The sequence below is a fragment of the Notothenia rossii genome (genome assembly GCF_949606895.1).
Source record: "Notothenia rossii genome assembly, chromosome: 8".
In the NCBI taxonomy this organism is placed as follows: Eukaryota; Metazoa; Chordata; class Actinopteri; order Perciformes; family Nototheniidae; genus Notothenia; species Notothenia rossii.
Window position 1 is genome coordinate 68,161,776 of NC_136906.1, and position 25,547 is coordinate 68,187,322.

At 44.2% G+C, this 25,547-nt stretch overlaps 1 protein-coding gene across 5 annotated transcripts in view; it reads right to left on the reverse strand.

The window, feature by feature from the left end:
* Positions 1-25,547, reverse strand: part of sash1a (SAM and SH3 domain containing 1a) — a 164,898-nt gene that overhangs the window by 57,225 nt on the left and 82,126 nt on the right. The window contains exon 1 of one of the 5 annotated variants that reach the window (XM_079647045.1): positions 16,651-16,894. The exons of the other annotated variants lie outside the window; for them this stretch is intronic. The gene's annotated coding sequence lies outside the window, so the exon portion shown is untranslated. Of the gene's footprint in view, positions 1-16,650; positions 16,895-25,547 lie in introns of those variants that run through there. 5 annotated transcript variants of the gene reach the window in all.

Consider the following 25,547-nt stretch of genomic DNA (forward strand, 5'->3'; position numbering starts at 1 on the left):
GGACCAGCTCGCTGCTGCACAAATGTCTTGGATGGAAACACCCTTGAACAAAGCCCAGGATGTAGCCAGATCACGAGTCGAATGAGCACGCAAACCCGAAGGTGCCTGCAGACCCTGACTCGTGTAAGCCAAAGCAATTGCCTCCACAATCCAGTGAGAGAGCCGTTGCTTAGTAACAGGCTTGCCCTTCTGAGGGTTAGCCCAGGACACAAAGAGTTGGTCATTATGACGAAACTCTTTTGATCTGTCCATATAAGTGCGTAAAGCACGGACTGGACATAGCAAATTCGGCTGCTGTTCCCCGGAGGGACACAGCGGCGGAGGAAATACCTCAATGTCAAAGGGGGTACATGAACCAACCACCTTAGGTATAAAGGCAGGGTTGGGCTTCAGCAACACTCTCGTTAACCCTCGGGCGAACTGAGTGCATGAAGGATGTACAGATAGCGCATGAATGTCACTGACTCGCTTGGCGGATGCCAGGGTCAGTAACAGCACTGTCTTGAGTGACAGGTGCTTCATGTCAGCTTCTTCCAGGGGTTCAAATGGGGCTCGAGTGAGCCCATCTAAAACCACTGTCAAGTCCCATAAGGGCACCAGTGACCTGGAAACAGGAAGGAGCCTGCAAGCTCCCTTCATAAAACGGCAGACCAGAGGATGCTGGCCAGCCGTCTTACCCTCAAAACCCACATGGCATGCAGCAATAGCAGCCAGGTAGACTTCGATCGTGGAGAAAGCTCTGTGTTGATCAATTAGGTCCTGTAGAAATGATAAAATCACTCCCACAGGGCATTGAAAAGAGGTGTGCCCTTTTTGAAGGCACCAGTCCTCAAACACCCTCCACTTACAGTCATAAAGAGACCTAGTGGAGGAAGCAGGAGGACCGGAGGCCAAATGTGCGCGAGCGCGTCCACGCCTAATGGTGCGTTTTGATCGCGCATTGAAAAGAAAAGCTGACAGTGAGCATTTTCTTTTGATGCGAACAGATCTACCGCGGCTCGGCCGTAACGCACCCACAGCTGGCTCACAATCATTGGATGTAGAGTCCAGTCTGCATATAGTGGTACACCTCTGGACAGCAGGTCTGCACCGAGGTTCATCACACCCGGTACGTGCGTCGCTCTCAGAGAGAGGAGACGGCCGCAGCTCCACAAGATCAGTTTGCGTGCCAGCATGTGTAACTGGAGAGAGCGCAAACCCCCTTGTCGGTTTATATACGATATTGTGGTCGTATTGTCCGTCCTCACAAGGACATGGTGTCCTCTGAGAAAAGGCAGAAAGCGTTTTAGGGTGAGGAACACCGCTAAAAGCTCCAGGTAATTTATGTGCGACCGCTGGAGGTCTCTGCTCCAGAGACCCCTCACCGGACGACCTTCGTAAATACCTCCCCAGCCTGTCAGACATGCGTCTGTGGTGACCACCTTCCGTGAAAGGACAGCACCCATAGGCACGCCCCGTACCAGAAAAGTCGGGTGCAGCCAGTGGCGCAGTGCCATTACGCATTTCACAGTAACCATCACTCACCGTGCTCCATGACGCGCGGGGTTTAGTTTTAGAGCGGCTACCCAGCGCTGAAACTCCCTCATGTGTAACCGTCCCAGCCGTACAACCAGGATGGCTGACGCCATGAGCCCCAGTAACCGCAGGCATGATCTGAAAAGAACATGTTTGCGCAGCTGGAAATGAGCGAGGCAAGCTCTGAAAGCTTTCACTCTTTCCGCTGACAGGCGGGCTGGGCACCGAGTTCAGGTGTAAACCCAGGAAGAGTACAGTCTGTGCCGGGCACAACATGCTCTTTTCTGTGTTTATTATGAAACCCAGGTTGAGCAGGTGCTTTACGAGGACATTTGTCTGCGTAATAGTCTCCTGTTCCGACTGTGCGAGAAGCAGCCAGTCGTCTAGGTAGGTTGCCAGGCGAATACCCTGTTGTCTTAACGGGCTATCGCGGCTTCCGTACATCGTACAAACACTCTTGGACTGAGAGACAGACCGAAGGGAAGTACTCTGTATTCGTAACAGATCCCCTGAAATGCGAACCTCAGATATTTCCTGTGTGGGTAATATACTGGGATGTGGAAATACGCATCTTTCAGGTTGACTGATGTAAACCAGTCGTTTTGTCGCACGAGACGCAGCAGAGATGTGTGAGTGAGCATTCTGAATTTGTATCTTCTTAGATATTGTTCAGAGCCCTCAAATCTAGTATTGGCCGAATTCCGTTCCCTCCCCGTTTGGGAACGAGGAAATACTTGGAATAAAAGCCGCTCTGACTCTGCTCGGCGGGTATTATAGATATAGCCTCCTTTTCTAGAAGTGAGAGAATCTCTCTTTCTATAATGTGGGCTGATTCCCCTCGGGCCTGTGAATACAGAACGCCCGAGAAGCAAGGGGGGGTGACAGCGAATTGGAGTCTGTAACCCCGTGTAACTGTCTTGAACACCCAAGCAGACGTTGTGAGCATCTTCCACTGTTCGCTCCTTAGAGCCAGCGGAGATGTCACGTCTTTTGCCCTCTGAGTCTCTATTTGTTGTGTTATGGGGCCCTCTAGTGTCTGAACACGGTGGTACCCCGATTTGACAGTCCCCACCGACACTGCGCATGCGCGTGACGGAGGTGCCTTCACAACCCCAGCCGGCACTGCGCCTGCACGTGACGGTGGTAGCCTCACAGCCCCAGTCGTTACTGCGCATGCGCGTGGCGGCGGTGCCTTCACAGACCCGTTCATCATCCGCCTTTTGAGAGAGGCCGTAGCTGCTCTCAAAAGGGGAACAAATGTGGGGCTGTTTATTGGTTTTATTGTTTTCTCTTTCATTTTTCTGAGCTGCGCCCTCAGCCTGAGGCCTGGATGCGTCAGCGGAAAATGCTTTATCCGAGAAAACAGAGCAATATTGTGACATGTGTTTTGGTGCACTTGAGGATGGCTTTGAGGCATCTCTCGAGGCAGCGGGAACACATCTGGAGCTGGGGAACCTTCCAGCTCCGTCACCGAGGGAAGAAGAGGAGGCTGTCAGGCCGCCAGCTTCTTCTTCCTCGCCTGCTGGCCGAAATTCCGGGTTGGCTGCGCCTGGGCTGCAGCCGGAACCGGAGACTTTCTGGGCCAATTCGCCCTCGTCTCCTGCCTGGGCTGGGGACTCGGGGCGGGCCGTGACCTCTGCTGTTTCGGTACTTTAAACCGAGCAGCTGAGGTAGCTTGGGCGAGGGACTGCCGCTGTGAAGGCAGCGGCTGGACCCATCGAGGAAGACAGAGGTGGAGGGCCTCGTCTTCCTTCTTCTTGGACTCGCATCTCTTCTGCATAGAAGCGAGCGCAGATCCGAAAATCCCCTCGGGAACGATGGGCATGTCCAGCACATCCTCTCTTTCCCGGTTTTGGGAGGTTGGTGAGGTTGAGCCATCTAGCTCTTTCCTGCACCACCATAATTCCCATTGCCTTTCCCGTGGCCTGGACGGCGCAGCGTTGAACGCGGAGACAGATGTCCGTGATCGCGGCTATCTCGTCCAGTACTGCCGGTCCAGGATTACTCGATAGATCCTCGCAGAGCTCCGCTTGGTAAGCGGTTAGCAGCGAGGAAATGTTCAAAGCCCTGGCAGACAATGCTGCGGCTCTGTAGGACCGTTCAGTCATGGTTGACTGGAACCGGTCCGCCTTTGCCGGCAGCGTGGGGTTCCTGCTCGGTGTAGTCGCCATCCTCGGGAGGAGGTGAGCTGCCACCAGCGGTTCCATCGGCGGTATGCGGAGCAGGCCGAGCCTCTCCATACCGTCGCAGTCTAGGGGAGGAGGCACCCTGGATTGGGGCCTTGTTGCTGAAGGGCCGGTCTCTCCACGAGATCGACACCTCATCCAACATCTCCGGGAAGACCGGCAGGAGTTGCCTCTTTGTCCTCGTTGCTTGGGGCAAATTTTTCCCCTCGTAACGGGACCTGTAGGTCTCCTTGGCCATTTCGGGCCATGGGATGTCTAGGCTGGCTGCGGCACGCTGACACACGGCCTGCAGGTCTATACTCAGACAGGGCAAAGCTGGTGTGCTATCGCCCGGGAGAGCAGCCATCGCTCCCGGCTTTGCAGCCTGAGCTGATGACACGAAGACATCATCGTCTTGCTCATCAGAGTCGGACAGGAGGAATCCAGAGGTTTCATCCTCTTCGTCCTCCATGTAGTCCAACTCCGGGACATCATCCGCGGGCGAGACCATGGTGAGGTCCAGTTGGGAGCCCCAGCTTGACACAGCGCGGGGCTCCGCTCGCACGTCCCTCGCTGCCACCGAGTCCCAGCCTGACACGGCGCGGGACTCCGGTTCTGCAGCTGCCACTACTGATGAGCCCCAGACCGACACAGTGCGGGGCTCCATCTCTGTGGTGGACGCCCCCGTGTCCTGATTTCCGTCCGGTAAATCAGAGGACATGAGGGAGTCCTGACCCGACAAGCTAGCTTGGCGTGCTAGCCGTCGGCGGAGGCTCTTGATGGTGAAGCGGGCACAATGTCCGCACGAGCCGGGGTTGTCGATAGCCTCCTGGGCGTGTTCCAGCCCGAGACAGGACGAGCAGACCTGGTGTGAGTCTGTGCCTGATATCTTCAACCCGCAGCCACAGAGCCGAGCCTCCGAGTCCCTGACTCCTCTGGTGTGAGGGAGAGAAGCGTCCATCTCGGTCGCCGTGGTGACGGCGTGGAGAGGACCCGCTCGTAACAGGTACGTTGCTGAGAAAAAATACTTCCCCAACTGTCGTTAATCCGGAGAAAAAACGACGGTGTAGAATTTTATTCTCAAAGAATATTAACTGGTGTGTTAATACCCTTTTTATCTTCCCCTCCTCTGGTGTGAGAGAGAAAAAGAAAAAACGTCCTCGCTACCGTGGTGTCGGTAGTGAGGGAAGACAAGCTAGCAACACGTGTGTTGCTAGCTTGAAAAAATCAAAACCTTACCTTTATTCCCGAGGAGAAAACGGCGAGGTCGATTTGCAATACTAACTGGTGTGTTGGTATTAACAGTCTTCTTGCAGAAGTATATATAGAAGTAGCCGGCGAGCGCCCGTCGACCGAAGGTTAGCTTCGTAAATCAGTCTGTGGACCGTTAAGCTAGCTAGCTACTGATCTTTCTCGAGATGTGCTCCGAAGCGAGAAGAGGTGTTTGAATGACGCATGCGGCGTAGCGCAAGCTACTTATAGGGGGTGGATTCCCTGACGCTGACGTCAAGATCACCAGCCAATCAGGATTGGCGTAATGAGATTAATGCTTCTGTTTGCTCCGCGATGAGGCGCATCCCATAGTGAGACATCGAACGGAGTGTTATGAATGAGAACTAGCAAACAGGCAACATTCAGTTCTTAGAGAAGCAGAGGAAGACAGAGAGTCTCTTGTGGAGTGTGGTGTGAGAAGAATTCCAGTTCTGCAGATGCCACATTATCCCTGGCACACACACATAAACAGACACATATCTACAGCACACACCCAGCCACACACTCAATCACACAGACTAACAAACTATTTGCAAACTGCAAATCAATCTAATAATACCTGACGGGCACATTTATAATCTTTCCACACAAAAAAGTTCACGCAGTAAGCCAGGTATTACGAGCATTAAGAGCATCAACTTTCCTGAAGATTGATATCACATTGCTTGCAGACACGGCTGACATTTGGTTATGTATTAGATGTTATAATAACTTGTTCCTTGGCCAGCCCCAAGCTGCTCTGTGGTCCAACCTTCTGTAATTACTGTCAGTACGCACACCGCCATCATATGTCTCGCACACAACCCGCGACACATGATCTGTCATACTTGGCCATTTGCACATGATATAAACGGCCATGTTACAATACATGCTGACATGCTAAAAAAATGTCTCACAACAGTGGATGAATATCAAAACCTCAGTGCAGAAGGATTTTCAACACTAATACATTATTCTAACGAAATCCCAATGCATGTGGCTGTTAGGAATTACACCAGACTATTGTTGGGGATAAGGGTGAGTATTGGGCCAGAGTTAAATGGTTTGCCCACTTTAAAATGTAATTTCCAAAAAGTGTAAAAAAAGAGTACAAACCCAATAACCCAATTTGCTTTCTACCTAAGAAAGTGTTCTCATCACATCAGTTTTGAGACATATTGAAGTATGTTTTGCCTGTAAACACTTGAGAATATCTAGAATACAATCTCTGTTACAGTTTATTTTATGGATTTTTCAACAAATTCCTTGGCGCAGGGCTTATCTGTCCACTGGATTGCATGGAAATCCATTTTCAGATATCCTGCCAACAAAGTTGAAGAATCTAAACTACAGAGAAAGAAATACATTCTTTTTAACAATGAGTCCCAGATTGAAATTACATTTTGTGCCGTGACCACAAATAAAAAGAATCCCGCATTCACCGAGTTAGCTAATGTGTCAGCAGATGCTTATAAATAAGTACTTTGAATTTGTTTTCAAATGTGGTGCGGATGTCTCCATTGTTCAAGTACATCAGACTAAACTGTTGACTTGTGCTGTAAAACTGGCTCTGAACTCCGGATTTAACAGTGGTTGTGGTTTGGACCGCGCGTATTATAAAAGACCTCCCTACTGACAACATAATCCAGTTTGGGCCGGAGTCTAACCTTGACCACAGCACTCTCAGCCCCTTGACATTTCCTCTCAATAGTTCATCACTTTTACTTTTTTGTACAATTTGTATTGCTTTCTGACATCTGTGGGACATCGGCTTTGACATGTTATTATCATTACAGTTATTGGTGTTTAATTTAAGAGATCAATAACATTTGAGATTGAGCTACTTTACACTTTTTATTAAATATTTGATATTGAATGACAAAAAGTATCTTCAATTATTACACGCCTAATGCATATATTAGGTTTGCATTTGAAAATACAGTATTAAGGCAGTACATTTAATAAAAGTTGCTGAATAGCGCAGTTGAGCGGCTGACTGAACAGCCAATCAGCCGCTAGGCTAATGTCTCTCTGGCTTCAATGTGTGTGAATCTGTAGCACAGTCTCAATCTGTCTCTGTCTGTCTACACTGAAGTCAACCACACAACACACAAACATAGTGCAAGCTCAGCTCAACCACTGTAGCCCTCTACTTTCACAGGAATTTCCCCCCATTTTTGCCCAGAGGATCCTGCTTACACTGGCAAAATATGAACCCAGTGGCTGCGTTTAGCCACGAAAACATAAAACAAAACTTGTATATTTTCCTAATTACTTAAACAGGTTCACATGGCAATGTACGAAGTGGTCAAACTTATGGATTTTACTCTCCAAAATTGGTATTTATGCTCATATAAAAAAAATATAGTAAATAGATATTTCCTTGAGTTAAATCTTTCTTGGCATTTGATGACAATTTTCAGTTCCTGCCAGTTTGAAACTCATTCCTAAGGACACATATCAGGGATCCTTCTCATGTTTCTGAGCTGTAATTGGCTGACTCATAACCTTTGAGATCTTAAAAGGGCTCAGAGGTTACCATGACGATGCCCCGACGCTTGGCAGAAGTCATTGCGATGGTAGCCCCGGCCTGATGAGTCCTCATTACAGGCTGGCGGGGAGTCCTGTCTGAAATCTCTGGTCCAGATGGTCACTCAGAACCAATTAACACACCTTTCTGACTCACTCTCGCTAACTCAATCTCTCCGTTGCTCTGTTATCCCGTCCCCACAGATCTCATCAATGTGTAACCTGTGCCAACACGCGAGCACACACAACAACAAGCAGAGATCCAGGCTGATAGAAAAAAACAAATCGAGCAGTCGGCGGTCATTAGCTTTGTGTGTTTAATGATTGTCCTTCCAGTCTGAGTTAGAGGCCGGCCAATGCCCCAGTAATGAGTCTGCTCCGCTGCCCCCTCACCCTCTTGGAAGAGAGGAGCTTCTCTGGAGCCAAGAAGACTCAGCAGGATCAGAAGCGGTGTAGAGGTTAATGGGCCCGCTGAGATTATTCAGCTTGAGAAAAAATTGAGCTTGGAATACAGATGGTTCTGCCTGAGGTAAGGACACTTTCCAAAATAGGAGATGCCATTTTAATACAGACTGCATGAGTCATCATTTATGGAAAATGTCATCACTGCAGTTGTTTCGTTTGCATTATAACAGCATTTCTTATTAATAGATACTTTGTTCTTAATGGGTGTCGTAAAACATGGCGGTTATTATTTTCATTGTCCACTATACATTTTTGATAATTTTAAGCTCATACAATGTCAGAACATAAAGTCTAAGATTACATCCTTAAACTATTTACTTTCTCTGACCAATTCCCCAAATCTAAAGATCGACCATAATATGCACCTGGAAAAGTTACAATTATCCAATAATATTCATTTGTTCCTATCAAATATCCTTGATTATCATATTATAAGTATATTATGACGGTTGGAAACTGGAAACAAATGTAAGAGACCTTGTATCAATTGATCAGAAATGCTGCACAACATGGAACAAATACAGATAAAGAAATTGATCGTGGAGGAATGTAATGGTCAGATGGATGAAGACACCCTAGGGGTCCCTGGAAGACCCACACATACACAATTTACACACACTCACAGGAGGTTATAATGGTACAGGTGTGTAGTGCTGCAGGGCTTGGTGCTGAGCCCATGCTGGCTGAAAAGATATTCATACCCTGTGGCGCAGAGCTGGCATTTAGCCCAGACCAATGCAGTATTTACCTTCCTTCTCTCTAGTTATCGTTATTCTTCTCCTGCACTGTCTCTACAAACAATACCAGCATGAGTGCAGGTATACATACTATATCACTCACTTGCACTACTGTCCACTCCACCCTTCAATAGTAAAATAATCATGACACATTTTCAAGAAAAGCTTGCATCTCAAAAGAAGGAGACTCCGGTTTCAATGACTTTCTCTCTGCTTCTCTCTTTTCTACACAGACTTTTTTCCATATCTCCTTGTCAATTGGAATATGTTAAGGGACAGCTGCAATATCATCTGGTCACGATAATCTCAGAGAAAGAAAAATATGAGCACATATGGCTTGTAAAGCTCAGACCTGAGACTTGAACATAACAATGTAAAGCTCTCTATATCAAATCCGAAGGGGAATTAAAAACCGAATTCTGAGCAGGGGTATTTCCAAGGGTGTGTGTGCTCGTGTGGAAGCTCACTTCTCTGGCTCTGGTCCCAGAGTATTGTGGGTGGTGGGAGCTAGGGATGTATAGCTAAGTTAATGTGGGATGAAGGATTGCTGTAACCATAACAACTGAAACCTCAACAGCTTGCATATAGGGCCTTACAATACATTTAAGGTAATATAATCAATATTCATGTACAATAAGCAAGTTTATAGGCAGTGATCGTTTTATTTCTATCAAATACATTATCAAAAGCCATCAATCAAGCCACATGCATTGGTATGAAAGCACATTTATGCTATACAAATGCACCTGGTGATATAAAAGATGTAGACATGGTACTATGAAATCTGATTAAAGCGAACCGATATTATCAGGCAGTCTTTTAAACCTCTGATCCTCAGACAGCCACCCTGCAGGTAAACACACAAACACTTTTCCCATGTTTTACTTTGACGCTATCCCCGACATGAATACCAATGTGAAATGGGAAGCAGGCAAAGGCTTTACTCACCGTACACTGAAGCTCAACGAGATCTACAGGGATAAAGCCGGGCAGAGCGTAGACACGGCGATGCACTAAGTCACACCAAAATGTAACTGCAGCTAGAATAAAGTCAGCCCGGCCCAGACACTGTCTAGTTCCAGGGGTTAGCCCAGTCATAACCTCAACCAGACTTCTGTCTATGCACACGGATGACTGGCATCAGAAAGCAGGACATGTGGTGAAAACATGTTTACAGCCGTGGCCAGGTTTTTTTAGGTATGACGTGATGGCAAAATGAAGATGGGTAAACTATGGTTATTGTCAGTGACAGGTCAACATTTAAAAAATAAAACTGTGACTTAATAAACTATAATATTATGAGACTAAAATGAAGGGTGAGGAAGGGAATCACCAATTGAGAGACATGTAGAGAAGGTAAAGGGAGGTTAAAGGGGATGTTCCATGGAGCCAGGGGGCAAGACAGGGCAGGAAAGGGCAAGGTATTTACCACAGCTGGAGCAACAGCTCCCCCTGGGGCAGACCAGGGATAATACACAAGGCCTCATGATATCTGACTCACATTTGCCACCAAGTGCCGTGACAACATCTATTGTTTGTTATAGGTGTCCAAGGAAAGGAGAGGAAAGGAAACCTTACTAGGAGGTCCGTAAATGCATGCTTCGCTCACTGAGCTGAAAAGAAAATATTATTGATTTATATTTGAAAAAATGCTAAAAGCAATATATTTGGATTAACAGAAGCTTTTGGACTGGCAACAGATAATATGTTATGATTCATTTGAATTCAAATAAACTATATTCAAATAAAATGTGTTAAAGACAGACTGCACTTTCCACACTGGTAAGCTACCAGAAACATATCAATCTCTCCCGTCCTCTTCTCCCACACTCTAACACATTCTGTTTTCACTTCACCACTTTTATGTGTTTACCAAACCTTCACTTTTACAATGGTCATTAAACACCCACCTTTGAGTGACTTATTAATGCAGAGTGAGGCCACAGAAATAAATTATTATTCACTCTGCGATTCATTACTGGCTCTTGTTCCCTACACCTCATAAGAGTTTACAACTTAAACGCGCATGAACAGATGCATGCACACCAGAGCACACATGCACTCGTCTGTGCCTAAAACCAACATACAGAACACACATTCCTAATCTGTATCCATGGATGTGGTTGCTGCTCCTATGATTATTTTTCCATCCATGGCTGGTAGCACAGCTGTCCTTGGAAGAGGGAATATTTCACTTATAGATCGGCTGTTGCTTGAATCTGAGGCAAGGGCCGAACAGCCTCTATGCCAACCTGGACCGAGGCCACCATTCTGAGGGGAAAATCGATGAGCTGGACCTAATTGCTTTGAATAGCAGTGATAATACATTTATGCCAACAACAGACCATAACACGAACATAGCTGCCTCTGTTGCCCACGGAAAAAAAGCCACAGGACACATGTGCCGAAAGCCAAAAGCCTCAAACCAAGGCTGTTGAGCATAACCACCGGCCTTACTTACAAGAACAACTGTAACTACACCCTTTTTAAATTACAGCATTCAAAACTGACCATCCTGAGTTGTTTTAAAAGGCAGTCTTGCTGAATGAATGTTATCATTGTTTGTACTAATTTGTCACCAAAATACACTAAATGCATCAAGGAGCCATGACAAACATGCAGCTTATCCAATTATAATATATTTTCTTTTAAATCTTCATTGCTCTCTATAAATTCCCCGACACTGATATTGGCGAGTGTTTTTTTCTTTCACTTTTCTTTTATTGGCACATTTGGGTAATCACACCACAATGCTGCTGCCAACTCTTATGTGGAAATGCTTTAAAACCAAATAAACGAGTTGCCACCCTTTTTTATTCTTTTAGGAATGGCCAAAAATGTTTGAGTGTTCTTAAACATTAAGTGTTGGAGCTAAATTGGCGTTAGTAGAATATCACATAGATCTAATTGTGTGAAAAAATGGAGGAAACCACAGATACAGCCTTAATCTTGTGCTTAAAATAAGCTAATACTCAGTAAAAGTCATATGATAAATATTGACAACAGAATGATAAATAGCTTTGCTTATCCTACACATCTCACCTACATTAACATAACTAATTCTGCCAGAAAAGTGTACCATACCACCGCTTGTCTGCAGGCAGAGAGAGACCTACCCATCACACTGCTACATCGTTCACCTTTTATTTCGTACTTTGTCTGTATATTCACAGCCACTTTTAGAGTATTCATGGTGTGTTGGGCCGTGCATGTTAGATATAGTTGTCATGCTGCTTGCTGTAGATTTGCGATGCCTGTGAAGGATCAGAAGTCGGGGTTTGTGGGGGTCAGAGCAGCTTTAGTTGTTCCTGCAGATACAGAGTGTGAGAAAGTCTTGACGGCGAGCGCTGGCTGCAGCTGATACGAGTCCTGTGGGACTTCGCCTCTGCTGAGGTCATCCCCTCACACGGCAACGCTCGTACATCACGGCTGACATCACCACGGATCGCCGCCAAGCCATGTCCATGGGCAACACAAACAGGAAAAAGCATGTGTGTGTTTGGATGACTGGTTTTAAGAGATCATCAAACTTTATTAGTGTTTTATTGAGTATAGAGTGATGTATACATATACATCAATCCTTTCTATGTGTCACATGTAAACATGTATGTGTCTATCATCAATTTTGGAGTTTAAATAAAAGAAAATAGCCCTGAAAAAGCTGCCCGTGTTCTGTATTTAATACTAAATTCCGTAAATTATTACATTTAAAACTGACAATGTGTGCAGAGAGTATAAAATGAGATTAAATGTGTGGTGTGTGCCTGCATGTGGGGACTGCACAGTGTGTATGCCTACAGCCTTTCTTGCCCCCCCCGCTGGGCCAGTCGATGCCTGGTATCCTGGGAAGCGGGGCGGCAGTGCCAGCGGTAATCAGAGCTCTTTGTATCCACACACACAGTCGGGCTATAATCAGGGAACGTTCTTTCTTCATCAATAATAGCTGTAATCCTCTCATCTCAATATGATGTGTAACCTGTGACATGCTGAAAACTCGGATTTTGATGGAGATTTATACAATATCTGGCCTCTGACTTTTTACAAAATAGATAGAAAGACCTTTTGAAGCCAGTTTTTGTCGTAAAAGTAGATCCACTGAGAATTGCATTGTTTTGTTGGCTAGTAACAACAGCAGGAAAAAGTGGCCATGTAGATGGGTAGTGATAATATGGTTTAGAAACACTTTTTTCCAACAATCAGGCATGCAAGACAATACAGTATGTGTATTCATTTCAGTACTGAAATGAATACACATAGGGTATTGTCAAATTTGCTGTGCAGGCACATACACCTTGATGTGCAATGCCTGAGACAACACTCCTAATGAGCTTCAATAACACTCTTTGTCTGAGGAAGCACAACAAAAAATGTACACACATGTTTCATTTTCTATATACTTGGCCTACTTGATTTGATTCAATGACTGACATTGTGATCAAATGTGCATGCGGCTCAGTTAAGGAGCAGATTATTTGAACAGTTGCTCCGTTCCCACGCTTCAAGAAGAGCTATATGTTTGTATCAATCGGGCTGTCTTGACATATGTAATGTCTTGGATCATACATGTGAAGCTGGACCTTATGCACCATTATCTTAAAGCTATGTCTAACAAGGGAATGCCTCTCTAATTGGAACCAACTGTAGCAATGAAGAGCCAAGAGATAGAAATGTCATGAAGCCGTTAATAGTGGGATACTGGTGAAGCTAAAAAAGATGAAACCCTAAACCAAAGATCCAACCAGTCTTTATAACATCGTAATGTACACGTAATTGTTGCTAAACCTATGAAATAGCACATGGCAGTATTTCTTTTCGACAGGTCTATAATACGCCACATCAGAATTGACCAGACCCACTCTTAGGTGCTGCAATATGCCACGTAGAGTGTGAACTGACTTCGACAAGTCCATGATTCAAAGCAATGAAGATGTGTTTGACATGAGTCAGCGTATGTGTGCTGAGATAAGAGGAGAAACTTAAACAGCAGAGGGTGGGGAATGAAAACTCGAGAAGGATAAGCCTAAGGTGCTGCTCTAAAGACTTGTCCGCCAAGAAATAAAAGAAGCTGGTTAAATGAGAGAAGTGTGAAGCGAGTAGAAAGATAGGAGGATCAGTCAAATCCCAACTGGAGTCCTCGCATATGTATTCAGTCCAGCTCACAGCGGATATAACATCCTTATAGAATAAATACCCCAGATGGCCGAATGTAGCATATCTGGACTCATCAATATGGCTGACTGTCAGTCAAATCCTTTGTTATGCTAAACCTGTTCTCTTTGTTTTTTTTCCATTTGGTCATTTCCACTTTAGTTCTGGTTTGTGTTTCTGTTTAGAATTGTAATGTAGGAAATACATGATTTATGTTAGACACATGAATAAAGCTGTTTGTTGTAAGGGCCTGAAAGACCTAAAGGTTTGTTCAAAGTTGTATTCATACATTCATTGTGTCCTACTGTGGTGCTTTGTCATCATTCATGGTCTTATTCAAACTCTGTCCTTTTCTCTATTTTACATTGTTACTTTGATGACGTCACTGCTTAGTGAATGTTGTTATCCTGACTAAAACAAACTATAGCTTTGTTCCCAACACATGTCACTCTTCTTCACTCCAAGTGGCTAGCACACATACTGTACAGAAGAGTGCTTCTTGGGCCAAATGACACCACCTCATTGGTTGTGGTGCTCTGTCTGCCCAGTGACATGCTGATGTAATGTAACGCATACTAACTTGGCTGACGTTAGACCAGTACGTTAACTAACTATCAGGAGGGGATAGGATTTTAACACAGACCCACAGTCTCAACCATGATCTCAACACATGATTATTATTTTACTCTGACTAGGACTGACATACAAGCCATTTAAAAGAGAAGTAATTAACAGTATCAACACTAATATCAAGTCACAAAGAGAGGTTTTTAAGACTGTAAACCTTTTCAGCAGTGACCTCACTCATACCACCTGCACTGTAACATAATCTCTGCTCGCCAATAAATCACACAAAGATGTGGGCTTAGCTCGTAACAGCCAGAAATAAACGGAAAAGTAGCATTACAGACAGACAGGGACCAGCTGCACTGACAGAGGGCGATGGCTGAATTACACATGCACATATGGCAGAAAGTGCATAGTCAAACAATTCCTAGGAGGCTGAGGGGGAAATGAAGGCTGGTGTTTTATCACTGTCCCAATCACAGCCCCCCCTAAAGTCTCTTTCCATGGATCATATGCGCTGCAGGAGAGTCGCAGGAGCAGATGTGAGCAAGACTTTCGCCCAAGTGTGTGTCAATGATGCCTCTTCTATATTGCCTAACAGTAATGATGTCAACACACACCTGTTGCCATGGCACTAAGCCCTGGCATGCATAAACAGACAGAGGAGTGGCAGCCCAGCACAGGATGAGCATTGCAACAGCAGCTGGCATGTACAGTTTCATCTGGCAGAGGAAAATGAAAAAGCATAGATAAGTAAATGCCAAGTGATTCTCTTTAAAGTAGAGTTATTCGTTAGGGTTTCCACTTCAGGGAGCCTCATTACAGTCCAGCTATGGACCGACACTGATGAGCGGAAAGGTAGGAGAGAAAGAGAGACTCACAGATAACAAGACTTGCTTTGACAGCTGAAGCCTAATGCAACAATTCACATTGAATACTTGACGCGCTACGGCCAAAGCCCTCTATGAAGCACCAGCACTCTCTGAGCTGAGCTGAATACCACATCAGAATATGAGTTGGTTCAATGGGCTTCATGCTGGCTGCACTGGCATCTGTATCAGTGTTTTTGAGGGGGGTGTGATTTAATGCATTTGAATATGCTTGCATTCATGTCCATTTTGGTATGTGAACAGCAATGATGTGTGTGAAGGAGGGCTTCCCATCTGTGTATACACAATGTGTGTTACCTCTCACACATTGGGCATTCATAAGGATATTGTGAGTTCATTCTTCCTGCATTTGGGGAAGTCTACCAAATGAACTCTGGCCTTATCAAACTCCCCTTCCTCCCATTTCTGTCCCTCTCTCTTCCCTTTTCCCCCCCCATCCACGCCTGCTTCCTCCCTCTCTCCATCCGCTCCCTTGTTCCTTGTCAGCTGGTGGGGAGATCCAGATGTGAAGGGGGACTTGGACAGGAAAAGGAGAGGGAAAGGAGAGAGAGGGATAGAAATCCACCTCCCTCTGGTGTGAGACTGCATTGTCCTAGAGCTTTTGGACAAGCCTTTAGCCACATACACACAAACAATTATGTGCAACACACAATAGAGTCCCTCAGGACAACAAGGCCCGATTGTGTAAGTGTGTGAGAGACTTTGCGTGTATGTGTGCGCTTCTGGCAACAAAGTAAATCAATGAACAACTTCTTTGCAGGAGATTTAGTGTTGATATTTAGTTGGCTTATTTACGGGGGTCTTGGCCAGGCGCGAGGCCATTGTTCTCGTTCAGCGAGCAAAGAGGAGGAAATCAATAAGAACCTGAGAGAGAGATGAAGAACATGGATGCAGAAGTGCGCCACAATCTCTCTTTATGCTTCTCTCTTTATGCTTCTTTCTGTTTGTATATCATAACCTTTGCTAAACTCCCCACATTTACATTATCAAATAAAAACACAGGAGCAATAATTAGGAACACACACACGGGTTTGGATGGCAGAGGCAGAGACAGGTAATTGCAGAGAATTACTCCAGACATTGTGAACAATGGCAAACACATGTACACACACCCACACAGCATGTGTATTAAGTTAATTGAGTGAGTCAGCGAAAAGGGAGCTAGTCAGTCAGAACCAAGAGGAGAACTCGAAACTCTCTCACTAGCGGAGCGTTTCTCCTGCCAACTTCTAAACAAGTTTCTCTTCGTTCTTTTCACAGCATGCCAACTTCACTATCACGTTTAGAAATCACCTCAACATTTATCCAAATCTCGGACAGCGAAACAAATGAATGAGAACATGTTTCTTCCCAAAAGCCCAAAATTCAAATGTCAGTACTCACCGCAAGGCAGTTCAAGTATTTCCCAGCCGATCTTTTCCGGAGCTAACACGCACTAACTCTTTGAGCAACAAGTAGTGTACAGTGGAGAACAATGCATGTCTGCCGGAGCGCAGCAAAGCGTAAGCAGCTGAGAAAAAGAGAGGTCCAGTCATCAGGCTGCTGCTCACATGGGACGGGGAGGGAGAGGGAGGGAGGGAGGGTTAGCTATAGGATAGTCTACAGTAACAGGGATTTAGTAGAGGGGAGGGATCTCATCCTCATGTCTCGCTCTTTTCTCCTTTTTCTCCAGAAATGTTTCAGCAAGTCTCACGTTTCTCGCCGGTTTCAAATGGACTGGGTCTGGCCTTCCTGTCCTGGTCCCCTCCCCTTTCCTCTGCCATCACACTTCTCGTCTCTTTTGTTCAGCTTCCCCATTCTAACACACACTAACACACCCATGTGTCTTTGTCCTCTAAGTTCTAAACAGGCGTATTCCTTTAAAAAGATGTCTTCCTTTTACATTTAAGAATGTTGCACTCCTGGGCACACCTAAGTGGTGTAAACATGCTGACACTACAGAAATGTTCACACACGTGTACACAAACAAGGTCACTAATACAAAGTGGCAGCTTAACGGAGGACAATCCCCTGTTGACTCATTTGTCTGTACCGGTCAAACATGCTATCATGGAAACAGAGCAGAAAATTACAGGGTTACTCAGATATTGGATCCCTTTCTTTCTCTCCCTCTCTGTCACTCGCTTTTTTCTGCCTTTTTGTTCAAAAGGACCTAATTCAGAAGTGGCCCAGATACCACACTGTACTGGGGGAAAGGAAGAAAAGCAAGAAGAGAGTCAGAGAAACATGATACAGCTAAAAGCAACAATTATTTGAATGAGTCACTCAGCAGTGAGGTTTGGGGGTTTTTCAATGTTAATTTGGGAGAGGGAGAGAGTGACCAAAGAAGAAGAGGAGGGAAGAAACCATCCCATTTTGGAAACGCTGCACCTCCTGAGGACTCCCTGAGGTCGTGGGAGAGAAGGAAGGAGAAATGGAAAAAAGAAAAAGGACAGAAAGTGAGGGAGGGGAATGGAGGGGCAGGGGAGGACAGACATGGGCTTGGATAAGTACCAGAAGAACTTCTACTCCTCATCCCCAATCCACCCTCCAGCACATGGTTCAGTGTTGCTGACAGAATAAAATAACATAGGGTACAACACTGTTCCAGACCCGAGGGTGACCGTGAGCAGACACTGACAAAACGGAAAATAGGAAACAGAATATGGACATACAAGACACATAACCTACTAACTTGGAATACTGTCAAAGCAAAGCCACCGCATCGCCTGGCTTAAAATGTTAATTCAGTGTTACAGATAATTGGTAAAGACCAAAACAACTCTAATTGGGCTGCTTGTGTTCTCTTCTAGTTTTCAATAAATAATGCAAAAGGGATTATGGATGGCATCTTAAAATCTAAGAACTGGAATGCATACGATTTTTGCAGTGATGAAATACCACATTGAACTTGAAACGACGAGGGAATATAGAGCAGGGGAGCTTGGGTTGTGTCAAATTGTATTTCCTTATCAGTTTCTTTTTTCCCTTACCTTTACTTGAACCCAACCTCAGGCCTCACCCCCACCTGCCATCACACACACTTAATCCTCAACGAATCTTAGCCACTGCAAAAGGCAGAGAAATGGGAAACCCTCTTTGATTAGAAAATATACTTGCACCCATGACCTTAACTTGATGGAAATGAATTCTGCTACAACCTATCAGGAGCATATACTGTATATTTATCTTAATACAATTTAAAAAATGAAGATGAAAATAGCTCAACTGTAAGATGCTGTTTGGGGTTTGTGGAGATTTGTTGGCAGCTCTATCTGCAGTGTAGCGAGATGCTTCGTACAAACAGCGTCAACACAGTATTGATAGAAGTACAGCTACACTTTGGCCAACCTGTATATCCCTGATATAAACTAACTAAATTAAAGCTGATGTGCATCCTGTTTAGATCTGCTGTCACAACATTTAGAAAAGGAAACATGGAATGAAGGTTCATTCAAACACACAGCGGAGGAATTACAAAAAGTTGCTGAAAGAGACTCTCAAGGATGTGAAGTATGCCCTAAAACATAAACAAGCAGCATGTTTATACATACTGATGAGAGAACATGGAGAAAATGCGGTCAACATTCTTTGTTCAAATTTCCGGTGTATTAAGCCAAATAGTTTTAACGTTTCTAAGCCTCTAAATAAGGCAGCATTGGATACTCTTTTTACATCATCTTGTTGGATCCTTGTAATTATGTTTGACTCTTAAAGAATAACACCAGCCATTATCACTGCCGATTGAACCTCATAGCATTTCCAAGTCAATTCTTGTATAAATAAGAGGCAAAAACAAGGCTGAATAATTACAGTGCTCAGGGATTACCATTAACATATTATCAAAAGTGGCAAACACACACAAATAACACAAACATGCACACAGCTATCTATGCAGTAAAGAGCTGCTGTCTGGCAGGTCCACCAACATCAAAGAGTCCATACTCCACTGTAGCTGGAGGCTTTTGTACCATACTAATGCTGAGTAGGCATAGTCAGCATGAATGTACAGGTCACCTCTGTTAAGAGCATCTCTATTTTATACAAATGTACAGTTTAGGATATTCCCTCAAAACTGGTAGAGGCATAATTTAACACACAAAGCAAATTGAAGCATGTTATGCGTTATAAGCATACTTGGCAATTGTCCTTTTGTGAGCTTATCTTGAGAGTGCTTCAGTTAAAAAAAACTGATACTTCACAAAATGAATTTTCCATTTTCAGAATATTGCGTTCTGTCATTACATCATTGTGATGTTGCTTTGCACAATTTAGCTTTTAAACTGCAAATTAAAGTGTGTGTAAATTCAGATTGATTGGTTTGCATCTGGCTCTAGGTCTCACTTTCTCCCTTTCACACACACGGAAGAAAAACTCATCAAAACCCCCCAGAATCAATTAGCAGAATGTAAATGGACCATTGAATTACTTTTAGCGCCAAGCACCGTCCTTGTTTCTCCTGAGGCAAACAATCAGCCAGCAGACACAAATTAACACTGAACAAGAGCACTTGTCTATCACCCAGCCTAGTGTGTGTGTATGTGTGTGTTTGTGTCTCTGCCTGGGTATATTTTCTGAGTCTGTTATATCTCCAAAAATAATTGTAATTGTTCAATGAAAAATCAGGAGAATTAGGTAAACTGGACTACATTACCGGAGATGAATGTGTTGGAAAAGCATTGAAATGCATTATACTTCTGTATATTCCTATAGAATAATGAAGTCGGAAACAATAAACCTTCATATTCTCTGCCCTCCCAGAGCAAGGTTACAGTGCAGCCAGTCTAGCTACTGACCTCAGATTGTTTCAGAATACTGATCACTGTGACTGGATGTAACTAGACATACTGTGTAGACATACTGTGTACACACACACACACACACACACACACACACACACACACACACACACACACACACACACACACACACACACACACACACACACACACACACACACACACACACACACACACACACACACACACACACACACACACACACACACACACACACACACACACACACACACACACACACACACACACACACACACACACACACACACACACACACACACACACACACACACACACACACACACACACCCACCTCCCTTCACCATCTGCTAACAAAGACTGGAATGAGTCTGGACAGAATGAAAGAGAAAGATGGAGGACATGTGAAGCTTCAGATCTTTCCAGAGACAAAAAGGCAGAGAACTTCCCAAAAATATGAGTCTAAATGCCTCTGTAGACGCACCTGCACACCTGCCGGGGTTTTTATATGCATCAAAGGACTGTTTGACGGCTCAACCGTGCCTGACAAAATTCAAAAGCAGCCATGAATTTTAAACAAGTGGCGGTTAAGGAATTTAGCGGCGACATCACATTTAAAGCAATTTATATGCAAATGTGCGACAAGTACACAGAAGCACAAGCACACAGCACACAAGCACACAGAAGGACTGGAGAAGGAATTAGCGCTAGCTCATTGACTTAACTGACCTGCTACACTAATATAGACTCCCATTAATGAGCTACCTAGATCCACCTCCACAAATAACACACACCTTCTGTATATGGGAACAAAACACTGCACATCACTGTTTGTCATATATGTTATATTTAATGCTTGGCCTCAGAGATTATCTCCTTGACCCCACTGAAGATGTGTAGCATTCTGCCACTAGATGGCAGTAAACATCTGGTCTTACCTACACACTGTCATATACACACACACAAACATACACACACAGATACTATTCTTGCAGGCATGCCAGCACGGGGAATGAACGTGATGAAAGACCACACTAGAAAGCAGACAACCAGACTCAACCACGTAGCACGTAGGACTAAGAGTTAGAGACATACAGTCCAAGTCCTTTTTCTCTCACACAGTATCGTTACACACCACAATGATAAAGTTTAGAGCTCCAAAGGCAGAGCCCACATTCATATAGCTATAAAAGCAGGTTTTTTCATTCGCATATCAAGGCCAGTAGATCAGACTGGCGGTTGAAGGGAAGTGCTCTTGTTCTTTTTGAGTGGCACCAGCAAGCTTGGCTGTAAAATGAAATGACAACCACTCTGTATTCCATATTAGTATCAGTGCTGCAGGCTATGTGGGGTCTGGTTGTGTGCTGATGAAGAGAGACAGGCAAGCTGGAGGAAGCAGAACTCTATTGGAGTTAACCTGAAGGATGGAGAAACCACAATGCCTTGGCCTACCAAGTCAACTGTGTTGCCATGACATTTTGGTACAAACATTCACGTCCCCACCAGGTCATATTGTTATAACTATGGCAATCCTGTGAACCTTTATAACACTACCGTGATCTTTTTTTGTGTTTGAACCTAATTAGCAAATACTATACACAATTAAGTAAGATGGTGAATAAATAAACATTAGAACTGCTTAACATCAGCATGATGTATTGTCAGTGTGAGCTAGTTAACATGCTATCCATCTCGCACATATTGATGACATATTCCTTTTTTAAAACAGCAATATGTCAGCAAAATTATAATGAAAATACAATTACAGTGGACAATGTTCAGCTAAGATTGGCCGATGAAACTGCAATTGACAGGAATATTTTTTCGTTTAATGGGTAACTAGGAAACAATTCTTAAAATTATCCCGAAGTTTAACCATCTCAGTTTTGGACGTCAAAACCATGAACAATATTAACTGTGCTGACGGTTTGCATTGACGTACTGTGTGTTTACAACTGCTTAATCTTCAATTCCCTTACGATATTCAAGTCAGTCGTCTGTATACTAATAATCTTTCTTTTTTTTCTTAAAGGTGTACACTGATGTCCTCCCTGAAATGTCAGCAGGACTCACCCAACTGAAGCAGCTGATTCTGGTGCATTTTCCCATACTGTAAATCATCAGAATCTTTCACATGTGTGTATTCCTTGTTATAAATCTTTATTTCCCTCCTCATCCTTTTTTTTGACAAGCTTAAATCACAGGTTTGGGGCCAAGCTGTCCAGTCCGGAGTAGCAGAAATCCACTGAGAGAGCTGATGATTGCCTGTGATTACAGTCTGTATCCTCCTCTCCCTCCAACCAGCTCCTCTGGGCTCATCTGGCCCGGCCTGGCTGAGGCGATGCTCTCCACGCTCGGATCATTAACTGGAGAGAGCCGGAGCGAGGGAAGGCTCACTGGGGAGGCTCTGACACGTTTCTTTCACCTTGACATTGCCTGGAGGTTACAGCATTCATTGAGCAGTAAAGTGCAGTTCTGGGAGGTGAGAGCCATGTGAATCAAGGGTTTCTGATACATAAAAGGTCTCTGTGTGAGGGAGCCTTATTCCCACAGCTTTGGCTGTTCAACATGCTCGCAACTGTCGGAATGTGTGTCGATGGAAGACGAGAGTGTGTGTGTGTGTGTGTGTGTGAGGCAGAGAGAGAGGCTTCAAATCTCTGTGGATTTATCATGTGTGCTTGTCAATATGTCAGTCTGCAAGAGGGTGTAGTTAGGTGCAAGTATCGGCACCTATTACAGACACTCCAACTGAGCCTGAGCCTTATCCCATGTCCTGGCAGAGCTGACTGTCTGACCAACCAGTCATATAGCTGTGTGGCGTCTGGCTACTCGTATTACCCAACGACAAGGACTGACTGTCTGTTGGCTGATCACCACCATCAACCACTGACAGTCAGTAATGTCACTTTCATTGGCTGAACATACAACATGTCTTGTCAAATTGTCTCCCAAAACTTAAAAAGTAAACATTTGAAATGTGCTTTTTGTTTCGAGAAATGAGCAGGTGTGGTAAAAACGCAATAAAATCTTACACTATATCAGGTATGAGAGCACCTGTACCTTAGCCCGACAGTTGTGTTCACTGTGTGCCAGTGAAGATACGGAGGAATGATGGAAAGCTGCCTGTAGCTCTTGTAAATTTGTCTGCTGATTTAACCCAGTACCAAAGAGGGTTCTGTGATCCTCCCACCTCTCACCCACCCACCCACCCTCCCTCCCTCCCTCCCTCCAGGGTGTTTAGGTAGGGTAATGCTGAGTTGCCATCGGAGTGGCTGGTCCTGACGTGTGCTCTACCCCGGCTCTCCGGGGATTGGAGCCCAGCCAGCCGTGTGTAATTAAAAGCGCATAAAGACAGATCAAGCACTCTGCCGCTCTTTCTTTTCAAGCATGCCTCAAGGCTGAATCCACTCCGCTATGTCAAGCTTCGGGGAACTCATTTATTCAAATTGTCGAATACCTTTACCTTTGATTTGAGAGCAAATATTAATTAAATCCCAACTAAAGGTATTCACATAATGAGGGAAATTATTAATAATATGTGTTTGAAATTAGATAAAAATGAAAGCAAATATTGGAAATGATTATTATTGTAAAAAAAAAAAGAAGATGCATTTGTATACGTTTTGAAAGACAGAAAGCCAGATATACTCTCCAGCATGTAGTGAATTTGTCAGACCTCCGAAAAACTGTTTCTTTTGATAGTACAGACCTTTCTGTTACCAGGAAGTGGGAATCCCTGACCCTGCCACAAGTGCATTGAGCAGTAGTAGGTCGGAAATAAATCAGGTCAGCAGTCTTTCACTCTTTTTCTTTTTGTCAGTTTCCATTTCAATCCCACTGCTTTACCTCATGTTGAACTATTGTGTCCGTGTAAGCCGCACAAAATTCAGAGTCCACACATCATCACTCAATTTCTCACCTCGCTACGCTATTTCTCCTCGCCCTTAGTCGTTTCCAGCCTCTCGGACAAAGAAAAGGCTCTACAACTATAAGGTTGTAGTCTATCAAATGTGTATGGGTGCCTTTTCTCAAAATCAATGGTGTCAATAACGACATAGATACACTTCCATTTTTGTTTGTACTTGACATGGTGACAATTACATTTCCTGAATGTATGGCGGGTTGAAGAACTGCCATGCAAAACATTTTATTTGATAAATGCTTTTTTTTAAATCCCTGTGGTTGCCAACTTAACACTTTGCAAATGTCTGATGAATAGAAGATGCTGTCACTGCCTATACAGTATGAGTGCCATATCTAGCAAAGATGGGCCGCATGCATCTTGGCACGCTGCAAGAGTGCTATTGCCAGTCGGTGAATCTGCTTTAATCTTCACTTGCCTCTGTCTCAAATTGGTGATTCAGTTTCTCTTTATGAGAACAGCGGAGGCACGCTGCTTTAAACGCTGAAGGGTATTAACATCAAACCAATAACATGGGTTCAAAAATTCAATTCACACCTCCTCTGACAGGCTGCTGTCTTGTCACAAATCTGATTATTTACACCCACGGTGAGCAAGGCACACCAATGTCAAAATGATCAACACTTCTATGCAGCTGCTGGAGGAAATAAAAGAGAAGCAGAAGCTACTGAGGAGTGATGCATAGAAGAAAGGTAAGATTCAGTTCAGCTTTGAATGGGTGCTGACATTGGTTGTACATTTCTTCCACAATTTTGGCAGCGGTACATGAACTATCCTTACCCTCAAGGCTTTCCCAGTGAGGGAGTTCACAGGCTGGGGTAAAATATAGAGTATTAAATAACCAGGGGTAGACCACAGTTAATGATGTGTTGTATATTTTGTAGACACTGTGATTGTACATTGGTAAAGTCTTTGGAAGGTATGGTGGTTTAGGCTGAAGTGGAACGTGAAGATGACGTTTGTTGGGATTTATTACGGGGTGACTGACATTTTGTTTTCAGTCAATTGACTGTAACGCAACTAATGGATAAAACTACCAGGAAAATTACTCCAAAGGTTCCTGGAAAACAAGAAGTTCCTCATTATGTATGGTTTGAGGTTATATAAAAAAATTAAAGTTATAATAAATGCAGCACATTATATGAATGTGAGCAAGTCTTTTTCTGAAGTCATACGGTTCATAGCGGCTTTTAAAATAGCTTTTCGCCAAAGGATCCTACAGGACATAAATACACATTTCTAAATGGCTGTTTGTATCATGAGCTGCTAATGGTTTTTGCATTTGTAAAAACCAAATCGAAGGATATCAAACCAAGGATGTGTAATCAATGTATATTTATGAGTGTAATGCGATAGCCATTTAAAATAATCAATATTAACTGCCTAACTGATAACCAAGGCTGCTTGTTTATGGCAGCTAAGTCGTGCCCTTGAGGCCCCATTGGAAGGTTTGTGTCCTCATACATCACTGCACATGCACAGACTTGCTCATATGCGCATATGCACCATAACACACACACACACACACACACACACACACACACACACACACACACACACACACACACACACACACACACACACACACACACACACACACA